The 19,889-nt window shown below is 41.5% G+C and overlaps 1 pseudogene; it reads left to right on the forward strand.

The window, feature by feature from the left end:
* The first annotated feature begins 5,644 nt into the window (after nt 1-5,644).
* Nucleotides 5,645-19,239, forward strand: LOC137254638 (glycosylphosphatidylinositol anchor attachment 1 protein-like; annotated as a pseudogene).
* Nucleotides 19,240-19,889: the final 650 nt, after the last annotated feature.

The raw sequence follows: 19,889 nt of genomic DNA on the forward strand, positions 1-19,889 counted from the left end.
CTCAACATCATTGGGTCCACGCAGTATGGACAAGCATATTGTTGATTCCAGTGGTAAGGCCACAATTTCAAATGATGGTGCAACCATTATGAAACTATTGGATATTGTGCATCCAGCCGTAAAACTCTAATCGACATCGCCAAATCTCAAGATGCTGAGGTAAGTTTTTTGTTATATCAGAATGTGTAGAATAAAAATGTTTCTCTTATCAGGTCGGCGATGGCACCACTTCAGTAGTACTTTAAGCAGGTGAAATCCTAAAGCAAGTTAAACCATATGTTCAGGAAGGCGTGCATGCACTGTACATGTCGAAGCGCCAATCAAAGGAACAACAAAGTGCTTTATTGGAAAAATGCTCTGCCACAGCAATGTCCTCCAATGTCCAAGAGTATCAGAAAATTGTTAATGCTGAATGGCGTCTCCTGTACAATAAATTAGGTAAGTAAGGCGCTGCTTACGGAGATTACTCTTTAAGATGTCTGTTCGGATGCCCAGGTTTCTGAATATTCTAAAGAAAATTTTTGGTTAGCATTTCATTTCTTTCCCTTATTGGGAGTTTTCTCGCTTCATTGTGCAGGTGGTGTTCCGAGCACATGAGAAGGCAGGCCGTAGCGGTTTTGGGGGCAGCATTTTGGCAGGCCTGTATTTTCTTCCAGTGAGTAACCTTTAGGCTTGGCGACCATATCGGAGACGCTTACCATGCAAACGTCTATTTATATTTACCCCAAGTACAGCCGATTTATCGAATTATTTAATATAATTTGTTACAGCTCTGGATTTTCGTTACAATTACTAGTGCATGCTCTCCAAGATGTAGATCCTGATCGAAAGTCACACCCAAAATTTTAAGGTGTAAGACAGTCGGTAGGGTAATGCCATATGGTCGACATTTGGCGCGGCCATGTTTTTAAATAAGGTCACCGATGATTTGGTTGGTGACAATATCAGGTTTCGCGAGGCGACAAAACTGGGGAGATAGCTGCTTTTTTTTTTATTACAAAGCTGTTACGGCGGCAAGACCACAGATAGGGCGCGCTCGTAATAATGGTGGGGAGAGAAGAAAAGAAAATACACAAACGAATTCGTTATAAAAAAGTGAACAATAATATTTATTAAAATAAATGGAAATGCAATTCAACGTTAGTCCACTTAATCACAATAAATGGAATTGGTTAGAAAAAGATACACAGCAATGTTTATTGAAATAAAATTAAATGCAAATGCAAAGTGTATCTACTTAATCACAATTCACTGAATTCGTTAGAGAATAAAATGAAAGTAAAAGCAAATGCAAGATAATCCACTTACTCACATTCAATATTTCCGATGACGGAAGTGCAAAAATGAATTTTAGAATTTTTAATATAATTGAAAGACTTACCTTCGGTGGCTTGGCTGCTGGCGGTTTCTTAGACGTTCGCAAAAGAAGTGAAAGAGGTAAAAAACCTTTTGTTCGCGGTCACCGCCGACTCCTAGGCTTAGTTATTATCCGGCAGGGTAAACGGTTATCGGTATGAACCGATATGTATAAATGAAAGATGTGAGACAAAAGGACAACGAAAAGAAAAATAAAGTAATACGAGGGTGCACCGCCATATTTAGGCTTGTGGCCTAAACATTCCGGCCCCCTTGCGGCGAGCAACTTCGAAACGATCGTAACGCCCCAACAACCAAGTCCCAAAGGGCTCGCGAGAACGAATCTCAACTTAAAATTAACGAATCTCAACTTAAATTTAGGCCCTGCTGTAAATGCGTATGGAAGAAAAATAGTGTGACCAGGATACATAATTCGACCGACGCCAGACGCTTCTCCGTGGGATTCCTGTGAATAAAGAGATGTTAGTCGAAATAGACATGGGTTGATTTTAGTGCACTTTACTTATTGAATGGACAGATACCCGATTATTGCTGGTGGGCTCCAGATACTACCAACCCGAATATGGTGGCTTGCGTCAGCAGCCCACCGACGTTCGACGGTGGTGTGCCGCTAACCATTAGGCTGGCGTAGACGTCGGCACCTAGTGTGAGCCCGACAGGTGTAGACCGGTGGAAAACTGGATCCGCCAGCTTCATAAATTGGAATGGCGTGGATACCGATGGATCCAGAGTTTCTGTCGGACTAAGCCGTGAATATCGCGACACCACTGTGGCCTGGGTCGTCACTGCTCCCGTTACCCCGTATTTCCCTCGCAGAACAATCGTGCACTTCACGTGATAGGACGTGCCGGTACGCTCTAACCCGAGGTCCTTTGCGAGATTTGCATCGATGATTGAATTCGGAGCGCACGGATCGATAAGGGCGCGTACCGCGTGGAGCTTCCCTCCTGCTGCTATCTGAACGACCGCCGTTGGAGCTATGGCTACAAATGCGCGTGTAATGGTTGTTGCTAGAGGCGTCTCCCGGAGGCGTCCTGTTCTGAAGCCGGCTGGCGTTGTTGGTTGGCGTGCGAGCGTGGTTACTTGGTTACGAGCATTATACGGGGCCGCCCTACCAATTGAGCGCCGTGACGAGCGGGACGGACGCGGTTCCGCGTCGCCACGGCGCCCCCCGGTAGAACGGTGCGATGGGGGGAAAGGACGCGTCTCCCCGCCATCCCCGCGTTGTGCGTTTGAAGGCCTTTCATGCCGTAGGAGCGGTCGGAAACGTTGTGGTCCTGAACCGCCCGGTGGTGTCGTGGCTAGCATTGAAGTAGGATCTTCCCGTCGTTCGACCTCTTCCTCGGCGACGTCCGCTTCCCACCACAGGGTTTGTTCCGTGACGTGGATGGATAGGGCTCCGTCGGAGCTCTCTTCGCCATCGCTCTCGTGGGACGGTGGTGGAACGTCGTCGAGGTGTGTTGACGTGTGGTGCTGCTCGTTGCACCTATGACAGCGATCTTCGCTGGGACATGTATTCCGTTGGTGGAATGGCGATAAGCAATTTGTGCAATATCGCAAATCTATGATCGTCTTTAGTCGATCCATGTTCGTCATGCCCCGGTAAATCGGGCAGAGCCTTATGCTGTGCGACTTTTGACATAGCCGGCAGGGGGCGCTGAATGTGTTGCCGCGTGCCTCCGTCTTGGCGCGTTTGTGGGACAATCCAGTCATTCTGGAATATCAAATTGTTAGTAGAACATTCGTAGATGCCCTTAGATTGGGTGGCTTATGAGCCGGTACTAGGAGCTTAAGTGGCTGAGGTCGGGGTTGGCGTACTCGGGATAAAGGGTTGTGTGGAACGAATAATCTTATTAAGTTATTGTGTCGATGTAATGATGGGTTTGTAGTGGTTGAAACCACTGTCCCTACAAGAATACTGACTATCATATGACTATCATCTGATTGTCAGCAATGTCAACCTAACGATCAGCGCCTCATACAAACTTTCTATCACAAACTTAAGGGGACTTGCGCAAATGTGATGTAAACAACTGTGTACGTGTGAGTTTTTGTCTCCTTCTTATACACCAACATCGCCTACTGATTAAGTATATAGCCGTACTGCTCACTCTCATTCCTTTTCCTGGATCAGTGCTGACACTCTAACTATCAAAAAGTGTCATAAATGATAGTTTACTGTAGATATCAGGTTTGACTGTTATACTATCATAAATGACCTTTGTTATATTCCGCCAAAAATAAAACAATGCTTTTTGCTTTTTATTTACTTTATTTCATTACGTTTTTAATTTTGTACATGATAAAAACATACGTGTTTCTTATTTGTTTAAAATAAATAGTTTTATACGAATTCGAGTTCAGAATGTTCAATTTAAATTCAGAAAATAACAAAACAACAGAAGAGCGCTTTCCTCATGTGGAAACACATTTAAAAATGAATCACCACTAACCACTATTATTTTTCGCGTATCAATTTTTTTAGTGCGCCCCATACATTCAGACAGCTTTTGGTATTTTTTAATATTATTTTCATTTAGCATGAAGCTTTGAAATGCTCTCTTTTTCATTTTTTAAACTTATTTTTTATATGGTTTTCGTCGGTTGATAATGGCGGAATTTAAAAAATAACAAAACAACCGTGATAATCATTTGATTGTCATATGACAGTCAGTAGTTACAACATGATTAAATCGGATAAACTGTTCTCGCATACATAAAATTCCGTTGAGAATTATGTATCTGTCTCACATGCATAATGGTATCTGCTGTATGTTCTTTTGTTCTGTACCAGGTGTCCGAAGCTTTCCCAGTTTGAGTCCTTTTTCATGATTATAGGCTGTCGTTGGGAACATGCGGACATGCGTGAGCGATCAACGGAACATACATAAATTTGAGTATCAATGTTTACGTCATCGCAGGATCAGCATTGTCAATTACAAGTGTGAGTGTATTAGTAAAACTATCAGCGTTTCTTGTAGGGGTTATATTTAATATAATTTTATTGAGATACGCGTAAAGGTATCTTTAATTTTGGTAAATATCCTCATCATAATGAAATTCTGATATTGAAAGCAGTCATTTTTTGGTGTTTGCCTAATACAGGCAATATGCGGTAATATACGCTACATTTGTGTAGCAGATGGTATCACGAGTTACCCGTGTATTTTCACGGCTCCTCGTAGTTGCCATACAAAAATTTGGTCACAAAACTTACCCACGCCGATACAAATGTGGCTATGAATATAACCTATGAATAACTGTAAAATGACTAGTCAAATGACGTCGTGCATATAAATGTGCGACAGATGTAAAGAGGCCTTTACTCGCTGTCTGGGAACACTCTTTGTGTTGATTTGGGCCATGTTGTGTGAGAATCACAAAGTGTAGTGTGTTTGTTGATTTCAACACAACCCTCGCGGGAATAGCCTACACTAACGAGTGTGGCAATTTGTAGAGCTGTCAGCTGTTCACTCTTCCAATCGTTGGAATGAGACAGCTATGCGGTGCTGCCCATTGCAATGTAATGATACATAATGGTCATGTCAAGAAAGTATTAAGGGAAAACTCGCGTCGGAGTTCTGACGCGACATAAAATTCATAGGCCTTTCTAAAAGTTTAATTTCTCCCTTGTTTGTAGTATCGAAAGCATATAGGACACTCCTTTATTCTTGCTTGGATTTCAAGCTAAAAGGACTGACGAAACTTTATCGGAACTTCAATACGCAAAGACAATTTCTATCATGAAAGCGAACCACTATTGAGTGTGACATGTGTTTGTTTGTGTTTTACATTTTAATGATGCACAGATAAACCGCGAAAATTATTTCGGTCTCGAGTGGTTAACCCCCCTTTTTTTTTCAAGCAGGCTGATTTTGATTGTGTTTTTATGCCCAAATTTTCAAACTAAAAACTTTTCTCAGAAAAAGAAAGAAGAAAAAAGACGGCCGAATGTCAGGAAAACTATCGAAATACAACCTGGCGCGTGTGTTTTCAGTGAAACCAGGCTGTATCTTCAGGGTTTTCGTTAGTTGATTTTTTGTTCGGTTACTAACACTCGAGTTTGTTGGATCCCGCGGATCCGAGTTGTGATACTCTTTGAATCGCGCGCAATGTGCTTACTGCGTAAGAACCGAAAAAAGCAAATGTCATCGGGTGGCAACCTTGTTTCGTTCATTCAAAATGTCATTCATTCATGGAAATGAGTATAGAGACATTTTGAATGAATTAATCATTATGGAAAAAAAGTGTGATGGGTAAGTATAAGTATCGTTCCCTTTATATAATTTTGTAACATTTTCTAATTTCTTATTTCTTTTCTTTTTTGTCATTTCAGTCCCATGGTGCTCTATTCATGAAACAACGGCAACGAATGCCCGAATTTCGTGGTGGGCAAATATAAACGTATCCATCGGCGCTTTGGCGTAAACCAAAGCGGCAGTACTTAATAAATCATCACAGTTATAGAGCGTATCAATATCGTGCGCACCTTATCATCAAGCAACGGGCAATGCATCGGCAGAGTGCAGCAGTCGTTGCTGCTGATGGTAATTCGATGAGTGTTTCAGGCGTTAACGATAGCAAAGACTCACACGTCAACGCTGAAAAAGATTGGTTCCATGCATGCGGACATGACGGCTAGTGTACCAATAATATTGGCGTTTGCAGATTTTGCACGCAAAAAAAATTACTTGGGCAAAAGATTTGATATTTCTTGTAACTGAGCAAGAGCAATTAGGTATGCATGCCTGGTTGGAGGCATATCATGAAGGTGGAATCAAAGATCCACAAATTTTACGTTGTGGTAATTTGCTAGGACGTGCACGATCACTACAAGCAGCTGTAAATTTAGAAATACAAGATTTAAAAAAAAAAAAAAAAAAATAAATGTAAGGCGCGATAACCTCCGAAGAGATCTAAGGCCGAGCTTCTCTTCCAATTTGCGTCGTGCTCCTCTTGATTTTTCCCTACAAATTGGCCGGACGGGACCTACATGTTTTATGCCGACTCCGAACGGCATCTGCAAGGCAGATGAGTTTTCACTGAGAGCTTTTCATGGCAGAAATACAATCGGAGCGCTTGCCAGACACTGCCGAGGGGCGACCCCGCTTTAGAAAAATTTTCTTTTTAATTGAAAAATCTTATTTCTAAAATTTTGATGTTGCTTTGTCCGGGAGTTGAACCCAGAGCATACGGTGTGATAGGCGGAGCACGCTACCATCACACCACGGTGGCCGCAATACAAGATTTAGATATCGATTATATTGACGTGAAAATCGAGGGCCTCAATGGTCAACTACCCAATTTAGATATGTTAATTTGGTACAACGCCTTACATCACGTAGCGATCATCCGGTTACAAGCATTCACCACGTAAGCGAAGGCGTTCACAGCGCGGAACGTTAGAGGATAACTTTCGCCACATGGTGGAAATGCTGAGGGGCCAAGCTAATGGTGTACCAAATGGTAATCATGGTCTTTTTCGTCGCTATCGTATTGAATCACTAACACTTGAAGCTGTAGAACGTACAACACACCATAATAACAACAATCGTTTTGGAACTGCACTTTCGCTACTGAAAACAGTAGAAGGCATCTCTCGTAGCTTAAACAACTTGTTGGAACGTTTACATCAGAGCTACTTCTTCTATATTCTTGTGCAAAATGACCGTTTCGTTTCAATTGGTGATTTCATGCCATGTCTTATAGCTTTAGCCAGCACAATGTTGATTAAGGCTTTTCTTCTCTGGCTTACTATCACAGCAAATGATGAAACAACTACAGTACCGATAGATGGAGAAGAAATAGTGATCTTTGAAGAAAAGCCACTTGTGGAATTGCCATATATATCCGTTTTAATTTATACAGTTATCGCGCTACTATTAGGTTTTCTCTGTAATGCTTTGCTATTTAGCCAACAAGTAAGAGATTATTTTACCTCGATTGGTATGAGCACTAAGCTGATTATTGGCCTGATTTTGGGCGAACAAGTGTGGATGGGCGTGTTACTACCGCTTTTCTATAACTTGCCAGATGAGGCTGGTCTGCAGTTGCTACATGTAGCAGCATTAATTTTCATGGGTATTGCACTCATTGTTACTGGTTTGCTAAATTTTGCTTTAGGTTTTATATTGGCTGTACTCATCACACCTCTAACAATATTAATGTCCAGTGAAAGAAAAAATGGATTTCGTCAAAATTTAACACGCGCTTATACACTATTGCTCAATCCAATAATAGTCATATATTTATTAGCTTTATGACTGACATTATTTGAATTTCCTGAGTTAACCCTCAGTCAGTTGGCTATACGCGCTTTAGGTGCATCAGTAGATGCCATTACATTTGGATTAATGGACAGTATTATTTACGGCAAGTGGTTGTATACTGCTATTGCTGCCATTTATTTTCCGCTATGGATTTTATATTGGACACTTGCGTTGGGCCGACATACTCCAAGCGTTCATCCTAGTAAATAGCATGATTAGGGTTTCAACATTTGAACGCGCTGTTACAAATGATCAAATAGTAATAGATTTGCAACGTTTATGCTCATTATGTATTTATTTTGTGATAAACGAACAATTTCTCAGCATTGCTTGAATATCAAAGATTTCAAACCTAACTGCTAAATAGTTCTTTGAAAATTATGGCCAGAAGTGAGTCGCATTCTAATGGAGTACAAAGTAGATTTGGTATGCCCGTTGGCTGGGTGGGGTATCAAAGTCACTTGTATTGACCCTGCACCAGCACTGGATGTTGCTGCTGTGGTGCATCAAGATGGCACAATTGGTGTGCTTAACTTTAAACTCGATGAGATGCTTATGAATTCAAACAAGATTGGGGTTGAGTTGGTCAGGTACCAATAGTCATGTGGCATTTTGGAATTTGGAAGACAGAAAGGTAATGCTGGTTGTGCCGTACTCTCGTTGCTCTATGTACATTGATGATTTTGTTTTTTAACAGCTTATAGATCGCTAGACAGATTTGGTGCTGTTATATCGGAATTCCCATTTGGATCAACAGTTGCAAAAATGATAATTGCCGGCTATCGACATAATTGCTCAAAGGACATACTTTTAATTACTATTATGCTGTCAGGTGAGATTGTATGCATTATTATGAATTGCACAGACTGTTATAACGGGTGGGAGTTACAAGTCTCCCTCACCCTCACTGGAGGGTGGTAGTAGGACCAATTTCGTGATTGGTCTGGTGTTTGTCCCCTTGCCGTATCCACTTCGACGACTCGAACTCGGTTATCGGGGCCGTAATGAAGGTTGGCTATCCGACCTAGTCTCCATTCGTTAGGGGGTAGATTATTCTCCTTAATGACGACTAGGTCCCCCTGTTTGAGGTTTGATTGTGGATGCTTCCACTTAACGCGCTTCTGCAATTCGGTGAGATACTCCGTTTTCCACCGTTTGCAGAAGGTTTGATGAAGCGCCTTAAGTTTTTCCCATCGATTGACGAGTGATGCGCGATTCTCGCTGACGTCGATCTCGGTTGGCGCTAGTAGGTGGCCCCCGACTAGGAAGTGCCCGGGGGTAAGTGGCTCCAGGTTGGACGGGTCATTTGAAGATGGGCTTAGAGGGCGGGAGTTGAGACAGGATTCAATCCTACACAGGAGGGTGCTAAACTCGAGAGTAAATTTATGATCCGATGCGATCTTTTTGAAATGGGTTTTGAAACTCTTGACCCCCGCTTCCCACAGCCCGCCCATATGAGGAGCAGCTGCTGGTATGAAATGCCATGTCAGGGTTTGGTGGGCATATTTAGAGAGGGTTTGGTTGCGCGCATCAACGAGGAATGCCTTGACCTCTGAGCGGAGAGCCCTTGACGCGCCGACAAAGTTCGTTCCGTTGTCGGAATAGAGGCTTTTCGGGCATCCTCGTCTGGCGACAAACCGGCTAAATGCTGCGAGAAACGCGGCGGTGCTGAGGTCGCTAGTCGCCTCCAAGTGGATCGCCTTAGTCGCAAAGCAGACGAATAGGCAGACGTATCCCTTAGACATGCGGCATCCTCGTCCGCTGTACGACTTGATGTCAAACGGTCCGGCGAAATCCACCCCGGTGTTGGTAAATGCCCTGCTAACGGTGGTTCGTTCCGCAGGGAGGGTTCCCATGAGTTGCGTCGGGGAGCGTTTGCGGAATAGCGTACAGACCTTGCAGTTGTGTATGATGGATCGGATCATGTTTTTGACCCAAGGTATCCAGTATTGCGTGCGTAGGAGCCGCAGCATCAGTTGGTTTCCGCCATGTACGGAAATGGTATGGACAAACTGGACCAGGAGACGGCTGAGTCGGCAGGCGTAAGGGAGGATTATCGGGTGACGCTCGTCGACGGGAACGTCCCTGGATGCGTTGAGGCGACCCCCCACCCGAAGGACATTATCTTCGTCGATAAAGGGGTCTAGAGAGAGAATCGCTTTTGGTCGCGATGGGTTTCCTAGTTCTCAGAGAGCTTATTTCTTCGGCATAGTGGTTGGTTTGGGATATCCTGATGAGGCGGCCAGTCGTAGCCTTGATTTCGTCAGGCGAAATCTGGTGCGACTCTGCTTTAAAGGACGTTTTAGTTTTTGGATGGATTCTATTGGCGAATCTTATAATGTAGGAGATTACCCGCAACGCTCTTGATAGATCGGAAAACCGATCAAGAATATCCTCGCTATTGTTGAGGTTCGTTGCTGCATGCACTTGTACTCGTTTTTCTTCGATGTTTGTGTGGTACTCCTGTTCGCCTTGAGATGGCCATTTCGCTTTGCCTTCTTGCAGCCAAGAAGGTCCCTGCCACCACAAAGAGTTGTCGACTAGGTCCGTGGCTGGAAGTCCTCTGCTGGCTAAGTCCGCTGGATTTGATGCGGACTCGACATGATGCCATGCTTTCGTTCCTACCTTCTCCACGATTTTTGTCACCCTGTGAGCTACAAATGTTGACCAGGAACACGGGGGTTTTCGAATCCATGCTAGGACGATGGTCGAGTCTGTCCATAGGTGAATGTTAAATGTGCCTAAGTGCAGGTTCTCCATCACATTTTCCAAAGTCTCAGCCAGCAAGACAGCACCGCATAACTCCAATCTTGGTAGTGAAATTGTTTTTACTGGTGCCACCCTTGTTTTTGCCATGAGTAGGCTAACGTAGATCCTATCGTGGATCTTAGATCGCGCGTAAACCGTAGCCGCGTAGGCTTTTTCGGACGCGTCACAGAAGCCGTGAATTTCGATATCGTTGGTTGGTGTGAAGTACACCCACCGAGGTATACGAATCTGGTTAATGGCGGGGTACTCCTGCATAAAAGTTTGCCACCGATCTAAAGTGATTGCGGATACCGGTTCATCCCAATCCGTCCCCTCCAGCCAAATGTTCTGCATTAATATCTTAGCTACGATGATAACTGGAGTAAGCCAGCCTAACGGGTCGAAGAGTTTGGCGATGGCAGATAGGATCGCCCTCTTTGTTAAGATATCCTGGTTTTCGATTGGTTTCGCTGTGAAATAAAAATGGTCGGAATGCGCGTTCCAACGGATTCCTAGGGTTTTTACCATGCTCGCGTCCTCGAACTCCAGAAAGTCTTCCGTAAGCCTGTGAGGTTTGGGTATGCCCTGTAGTATCCTACTGCAATTAGAGGTCCACTTTCGCAGAGGGAATCCTGCTGACTTTAATGCAACTGTTATTTCGTCGCGAGCCGCGATTGCTGCCTCGATGCTATGCCCCCCTGCAAGGACGTCATCGACGTACATACTGTTTCGCAAGATGTGCGCTGCGGTTGGAAGAGATGCTTCGACGTCATCAGCAAGTTGATGTAGGGTTCTGATCGATAGATAGGGGGCACAGTTTACCCCAAAGGTTACCGTGTTGAGCTCAAACACGCTGACAGGGTCCTCTGCTTTGAGTCGAAAAACTATTCTTTGGTATTGGGTTTCATTTTCCTTTACCCAAATTTGCCTGTACATCTTCTCAATGTCGCTGTTGAAGACGTACTTGTAGAATCTCCATCGGAGGAGTAGTATTGTTATGTCAGATTGAAGTACTGGGCCGGTGTGTAGCACATCGTTCAGGCTTGTGCCATTGGATGTCGGGCACGACGCGTTGAATACGACCTTTACTTTAGTCGTTGTACTTTCCCCTTTGATAACCGCATGATACGGCAAGAAGTAGCAATCAGATGACTGTGGTGGTACTACGGTGTGCACCTTAGACATGTGCCCTAACGTGACGTATTCTGTCAGTACCCTATTGTATTCCGTCTGTAGGGCCGGTGTCTTGGCTAGGCGCGTCTCGTTCCGATAGAACTGAGAGCAGACGCTCTTGAGAGATGGGCCCAAACAGACGGTTTTTGGGAAGCTTTGTTTGAATGGAAGGGCGACGGTATATCTTCCATCTGAATTCCTTTCCGTTGTGTTTTTATATAGTGCCTCGCAATAGGCATTATCTTCGGTCAGGGCCTTTTTTGTAGGTACGTTTTCAAGTTCCCAGAAAGCGGCTAGCTGCTTGTCTAGGCTAATTTCATTGAAAAAGGATACTCGTGTATTGGTTGGGTGAGGTGCATCTGCACGACCGGTTAAAATCCAACCGAAGACGGTTTCTTGGGCAAGAAGCGTATTTAGAACGTTCTTCCGTATACCGTTTAGTATGATCTGGGGATAAATATCGCCGCCAAGTATGAGGTCGACTGGTTCATTAATGAAGAACCTCTTATCCGCCAGAATCAGATCAGGGAACGCTTGCCGAGTCGTTGCGCTCACTTGGCAAGTCGGAAGGTCCCCTGTTAATTGAGGCAGGACTAGGGCCACTGTATTGATGCTTACTAATGGATCTGTAAGCGAACCTAGCGTAATCGCACATGATTCCTTTACCTGTGCAGATGGTGTATTATTTATTCCTGACACCTGCACATGCAAACGTTTGGATGGAAGATTTATTCGCTTTTTTAGTCTTTCTGTTATGAAAGAGCATTCGGACCCAGAGTCTATCAGCGCTCTGGCGGAAAATTTCACTCCGTTGTAGATTATATTAACCCGCGCTGTTCCTAATAACACCCCTTTTGTTGTGTTAGCATGACACGAAGAGACGTTATTAGCATTATCTTGTCTTTTTTCAGACTCCATCCTTGCCCTAGCCTGTTGTGAGGTTGAAGGTGTATTGTCGGTGGTGTTTTGAGTCCACCTTTGAGGAGTTGTCTTTGGTTGTGCTGTCGGAAGATGGAGCAAGGTGTTGTGCCTTGCGTGGCACGTGCTGCAATTAAATTGGCTAGTGCATCGTGTCACGGTGTGTCCACCCGACAGACAATTCAGACAGTAACTATTGTTTTTGACAAATTCGATTTTTCCTGATGTAGACAACCTACGGAATTTTTGGCAATTTCGTAATTTGTGCTCCGTACTGTTGCACATCTTACATGCCGATTTTGGTACGCTGGCTTGGTAAACCCCAAGTTTTGTAGAATTTTCCCTAGAATTCGAATTTTGATTTTTGGGTGCTTTTGTAGTTTTGTTACCCCTAAGATCGGAAACCGTCTCTAATGTCTGGAAGCGATTGGACAGGAACTTGTCCATATCCTCCCATTTCGGGATATCTGTCTTCCGTTCTACGGTCTGTTCCCAAAGAGCCAATGTAGATTCAGGGAGTTTTGTGGAGCATAAGTAGGTTATGATTGCATCCCAATTTGTGATGTCAATATTATGACATTGTAGCGCAGAGATGCAATTGTTTATCTCCCGTTGCAATTTTTTGATTGAAGTTCCACACTCCTGCTCGACTGCCGTCAGAGTAAATAAAAGTTTTAATTGTGTGTTGACGAGGATACGTTTATTTTCGTACCTGTCGCTTAGATTCTTCCAGGCGGTTGCAAAACCCTCGTTTGTTAATGAGCACCTGCCCACTATTTCTTTTGCCTCCCCTTGCGTTTTTTGTTTTAAATAATATAATTTCTCGACATCTTTCAGATCGGTATTATGGATGTTATCGCCGTGAACATATCTCGAAAAGCTGGCCAGGAGAGGTAGTCGCCTTTAAATACATCGGTGTCACAAGGCGGCAGCCGCATTTTATGTCCACGGCGCGAGGAGTCTTCCTCCTTTGCTTCATCTTTCGCCGGCTGTGGGGTGATAGCTTCGGCTTCAGCCGCCACAGCGGACATACATTGTAGGTAGCATGCGAAGCAACTTTTGTTCTTTCTTCTTAACGAGCTGAGGTCCTCTTTGGACAGCTCAGGATTGCCGAGAAGACTTTCATATGTGGACTTGGTCTTCTTCCATAGTGCCCTTAGCTCCTCTTGCAGTAGTGCAAGGGTGTGCTTGTTCCGGGATTCGGCCGGGGCAGAGTTGAAGTCTTGTTCAAACTCCACTATGGAATCAGCCAATCTAATATAAGTCTCCATTGATTTTATTAATTTGAATATTTTGTCTCTTTGAAGGTGTCGAGCTCGGAAGTAAACGACTTAGTGGCTTTGGTGTAAATGCAACCACAACAAAAAATTATAAGAGTGTTTTCGTTTTTGCTGTGATTGCGCTGTATAAGTAAAAGCTTTAAGAACACACGAATTCTGGTCTGATTGAATGTGTTAACACAGATAGCAATCTTATGTGAATAGTGATAAGCAAAAATTTAATCAAATGTAAATTTTGCCGTGTCTGTAATGTGGCCAGTGATATGAACCACTTATAGAAATCCTCACGAGGATTGTGCAAGCCACAGATAGAAATCCTGACGAGGATTTAATGTGTATACAGTGATATGGAAGTAAACACAGATAGAAATCCTGACGAGGATTTAGTGTGTATAAAGTGATATAAATATAGTGATATGCAGCACAGATAGAACTCCTGAAAGGTTCTAGTGTGTACAAAGTGACAGCAAGCACAGATAGAAATCCTGACGAGGATTTAATGTGTCTACAGTAATGTGCAATGCAAAGAAGAGAATTCGTCTGCAAATATTTAATGTGTCTAAACGGGTGTTGGACACAGATAGAAATATTCTCCAAAAAATTTGGCGTGTTTAAAAAAATTAAAACGCAGATGGTAATCCCAATGTGGATATAATGTGTAATATTTGAACCACAGATAGAAATCCCGACGAGGATTTAATGTGTATACAACTGAAAGTGAAACACAAAAGAAATCCTGACGAGGATTTAATGTGTATACAAAAGGGTGTTATGTGAACGTTGATGAGTATCGCCGAGTAGCCAACCAGGGTATCTTTCCCAATATAAATAAGACAATAAATTTGTTTATCCAACTTAATGTGGAAAATTACACTTTTAATTATTTATTATAAAAAACGCTGAAAACATACAGCTATGTAATATTAAACGATCAGTATAAAATTGTGTTTGTGACCAATTGTGATGAGCCACTAGCCACCCAACGCAGTGCTAATTTTTGGCTTTATGGTATTATTTCAGTTCGCAACTGATTAAGAAACTGATTTCCGTTCAAAGGTAACGCAATTGATCATATGTATATAATTCGGTGAAAAAATACTCTATATCAAATGCCTTCGAATTAATATGAATTAAGTGTATTCACAAATGAGCGATTTGCAACAATTCTGTGATTGATTGTCGCAATTAAGCAAAAATGACTACAAGCCACCCAACGAAGGTGAAATGTTTTTGAAAAAATTTTTCTGTGGTTGCAGAATATTATGACTGCGTGAATATTGTGGTATTTCTTTGCAAGTTATCAACCAAGTGAGAGTGTATGTAGATTGTTGCCGAAAATCAACAACCGAAAAGACTGTCTATAGAAACCGAGTGTGGTTGCACAGTGCAGTGATAATTTTGTTGCAAAAGGAGAAAAAAGAAAAAAAATCCACTGACTGCCTGCCTTGAGTTGTGTCGGAAAAGTCTTACCACTGGTGGGGGACTTAGCCGATAATCAAAAGGCGCTAGGTGTGCGTTGTAACACAATGAACTTCCACTTGCTTTGACTTGCAAATGGATATCACAAATCCACTCGATACGTGAGTTCGTATATAAAAAAAAAATGTGCACCAAAATCAACCACTTACCTTACACAAGTTTTGGTAATGTATGATGTTATGTGGACTGTTGATGTGATGTTATTGTGATGATGTGATAAATGGACGTGATATCGTATGATGAGTTGATTAGTGGACTGTTTGATGTTGTGATGATGATGTGATAATGTGATGTAGATGAGTGGACTGTTTGATATGCTGATGGAGTTTTAATGCTAATGGACTGTATGTATGTGTGTGATGACGAGTTGGTATACGCTGCTCGTTCGTTTTGATGGCCAACTTTTTTCACTGCTGGTTGATTTTAATACTTTTATAAATAATTTTCCTTGCTTGGTTAATAATTTCCAATTATTCCGATGGGCTGATTCTGGGGTAAATCACCTATGTTTCCTTTGAATTTTTGATTTTCTCGGCGCGTAAGGACCAAATGTTACGGCGGCAAGACCACAGATAGGGCGCGCTCGTAATAATGGTGGGGAGAGAAGAAAAGAAAAAACACAAACGAATTCGTTATAAAAAAGTGAACAATAATATTTATTAAAATAAATGGAAATGCAATTCAACGTTAGTCCACTTAATCACAATAAATGGAATTGGTTAGAAAAAGATACACAGCAATGTTTATTGAAATAAAATTAAATGCAAATGCAAAGTGAATCTACTTAATCACAATTCACTGAATTCGTTAGAGAATAAAATGAAAGTAAAAGCAAATGCAAGATAATCCACTTACTCACATTCAATATTTCCGATGACGGAAGTGAAAAAATGAATTTTAGAATTTTTAATATAATTGAAAGACTTACCTTCGGTGGCTTGGCTGCTGGCGGTTTCTTAGACGTTCGCAAAAGAAGTGAAAGAGGTAAAAAACCTTTTGTTCGCGGTCACCGCCGAATCCTAGGCTTAGTTATTATCCGGCGGGGTAAACGGTTATCGGTATAAACCGATATGTATAAATGAAAGATGTGAGACAAAAGGACAACGAAAAGAAAAAGTAAAGTAATACGAGGGTGCACCGCCATATTTAGGCTTGTGGCCTAAACAAAGCTCATCGATGTAGGAAACAATAGCGTAGGCGTAGAAGCAATAGTGACTCCTGGTGGTAAAGGTAGCTATTGATATGTAGAAGTTAAGCAGAAGTTTGAATATGAGTTTTTTTAAGTTATTGCAAAAAAAGCGTTGAGGATTTTTATTATCTTACCAGGTACCTTCGTAAATGTTTCTCGGAATGAAGAATAAAACCTATTCAAACTCAATTTTGACCAGGACAAAGCCGCTGAGACTTCGCTATACTTTAACATACAATACGTTACCCCATTTTAGCACAACTATAATTTTTTGATTTTATTAAATTTTATAAAATGTTTCTTCCTCTACAGTTCCATTTCGGTATTGGATGGTAAATATGGGTTTCGCATTTTCTCCATCGATAACTGTGACAAGGTGGAAGAAATCTATGCGCGTAAATCGCAACATATTATCTGGGTCGAGCGTTTCTTCAATAGCTCTCTAGTGGTGATGGTGACGGCAGAGAAACCCAACTATTTACAAATGTTACACTTCAAAAGAATCAAAATATCTGCCATTGCGTCTACAGCTCAAATACCCACAGGATATGAATGAATCGAACGCACCTAATTGTCTGCCTAACGGATAGTATACATATTAATGAAATCGAAAATATTGCACCAAACGAACTGGGTCTGAATACTGAAACAGTAAACATATTCAAAATCGATAAGAAGGCTGTGATGATGGCATTAGACTGTGAGTTATTGAATAACATACGAAAACGATTTTAACACATCTATTTATTTGCATTACAGCTTTAGCTTTACAAGTAGCAAAAATTGCTGCCGCCAGGCAATTGGAAAAAGCAGAGAAGCATTCATCACACTGTACGGATGATGCAAAGTCAGAAACTGCTGTTGTAACTGCTGCCACCGACACAACGGTCATCTCTACTTCGCCGAGTAGCGGCTGTTCCGACTAACTATCGAAGACAGTATCATCATATCTTTTGCCAACACAGGTCAGCGATGTGCTTACGCAGGACCGTTCCTTCGCTACTTTATGATGAATGTCATTTCCCACCAATGGCTATTGCGGCGCGCGATTGACCAACAAGATGACGGTGCATTATAGATAAAGAACGTTTGACTGCCGCAGCGAGAGCTTAAACAATTTTTGTTTGAACTTAAAAAAGGTTTATGCATTTTTTTACTGGTTTAGTGTAGGCTATTGCGGCGACGTTTGAAGTGTGAAATTTATTAAAATTTTTATTTGATAGTAAGTTTAAACTAAAAAACGCTTAAGCTTTGTAAGCATTTAATTATTATGAATATAATATAATGTAATATAACAAAATTTTGCTATGTACAGTGCTGGCCACTTAGAAGACGCTGCAACAATATAGCTCAAAGCAATTAATATATTTTTTATGTTGTTATTAAAGTACTTATTTCTTTTTATATCAACCAATTAAGCGAGTTTATGTTATTATTAAAATACTTACTTTTCTTTATATGAACTGCATTAATTTAAGTTACAATTTCATGTACATATATAATAAAGTATGTCGTGTTACGATTGCTGTTGGAATTAGATTTGAAACCAATCAGTACTTCTGCTAAGGGTTGCAGAATTATTGCTGGAATGATTATATTTAGAACAATAATAAGTCTGACTCAATTACTAGCCCTACATTTTTAAATTCATATTTTACTTTACTTTATTACTTTCAAATTCAATTACGACAGCAATCGGATTCCACAACACCTTTGAATATTCTTGATCTGAAAAAAAAGAGTAAATCTAATCTGAATTTCTAATTAGCTTTAAGTTGTAGATTTAAATTGATTCAAATAATTGGAGTTTTTTCTAAAGCTTAAAATTATTTTCTGTTCGCTTGGAAAAGATTTCAATTGGAAAACGAAAACCAATTAAGCGAGTTCATTTATTATTAAAATACTTACTTTTCTTTATATGAACTGTATTAATTTAAGTTACAATTTCATGTAAATATATAATAAGGTATATCGTGATCCGATTGCTGTCGGAATTAGACTTGAATTATTGCTTGAATGATTAGATTTAGAACAATAATAAGTCTACTCAATTACTAGTCGTACATTTTTAAGTTCGCCAATTACGACAGCAATCTGATTCCACGACACCCTAGCGGGTAAGGGGGTCAGAATATACCCGCGGTAGGTATGCCTGTCGTAAGAGGCGACTAAAATACCAGATTCAAGGGGTGTGTAGCGCAACCCTTCAGGTTGCCAGCGCAATATATAGCTTCTCCAAATCCAATTGTCAACCTCACCTATCCGCGGCGAATCCTGTTTCACTAACAGACGAGGCTCTGGCGACCCCAAGCTCCTCATGGATCTTGGGGGTGGGGAGGGAGGGGATGGCCTGAAGGTTTAATGTGGTCACATAAATCGTTCCCGAGATGGTCGGGCTAGCACCTTAATGGTGCTGTGGTACCGGAGCGTACCGGATCTGCATCCGGAAAAGGACCATCACATCGATAACACTCCCCAGAGCCTTCGGGAGCAACCTTATCGCTACAACAACAACAACAACAACGACACCTTTGAATATTCTTGATCTGAAAAAAAAAGTAAACCTAATCTGAATTTCTACTAAGCTTTAAGTTGTAGATTATTCAAATAATTGGAGTTTTTTCTAAAGCTTAAAATTATTTTCTGCTCACTTAGAAAAGATTTCAATTAGAAAACAAAAACCAATTAAGCGAGTTTATTTATTATTAAAGTACCTACTTGTTTTTTATATGAACTGTATTAATATAAGTTCAAATTTCATGTACATATATAATAATATTGAAAATAATAAATATTGAAAATTCAATTTTTTTGGTTCATATTTTAGAGTGAAATGACTGAGGAAATGACCGCCATTTGACGAGCATTGTGCCGTGTGTGAGCAGAACAGTGCTATGCTCACATCCTATAAGTGGGAGCGGAATGCACGATCACATTAATAGGAATGAAACGGAAAATTTGGTCACAAAAGTTCATCACGCCCATGCAAACGTGACTATGAATATAACCGCTGCAGAAGTCACAATGACCGTAAAATGACTAGCCAAATGACGTGGAGCGTTTTTGCAGGGTACCAAAGGTTAAAGCCGGAGTCATTGGTGCCGTATGTCGTATCGCTGTATCCGTATCCCTAACGTAATCAGCTGTTTATCGTTACGACGGTAAACCAAAACCCAATTGGTTGGCTACGATACGGTTACCACCTTAGCGGCACCAATAATCGATTGCATTGATTCTCATAAGATTGGTCGAATCAGCTGTTATAAGGTTACCGATACGGTTACCGATAAAGCACCAATGTCTCCAGCTTAAGTTCTCGTTATACATACATATCACATATGCATTGTTTACTATATAGTTTGGCAGCTTGAATAGAGATTATGTTGCGAATGTAGTGGAAGGCAGCAAAATAAGGCAGTCGAATGGAGTGGAATGAAGAACAGCAGAAAGATCAGA

Source organism: Eurosta solidaginis, chromosome 5 (genome assembly GCF_040869045.1).
Source record: "Eurosta solidaginis isolate ZX-2024a chromosome 5, ASM4086904v1, whole genome shotgun sequence".
Classification (NCBI taxonomy): Eukaryota; Metazoa; Arthropoda; class Insecta; order Diptera; family Tephritidae; genus Eurosta; species Eurosta solidaginis.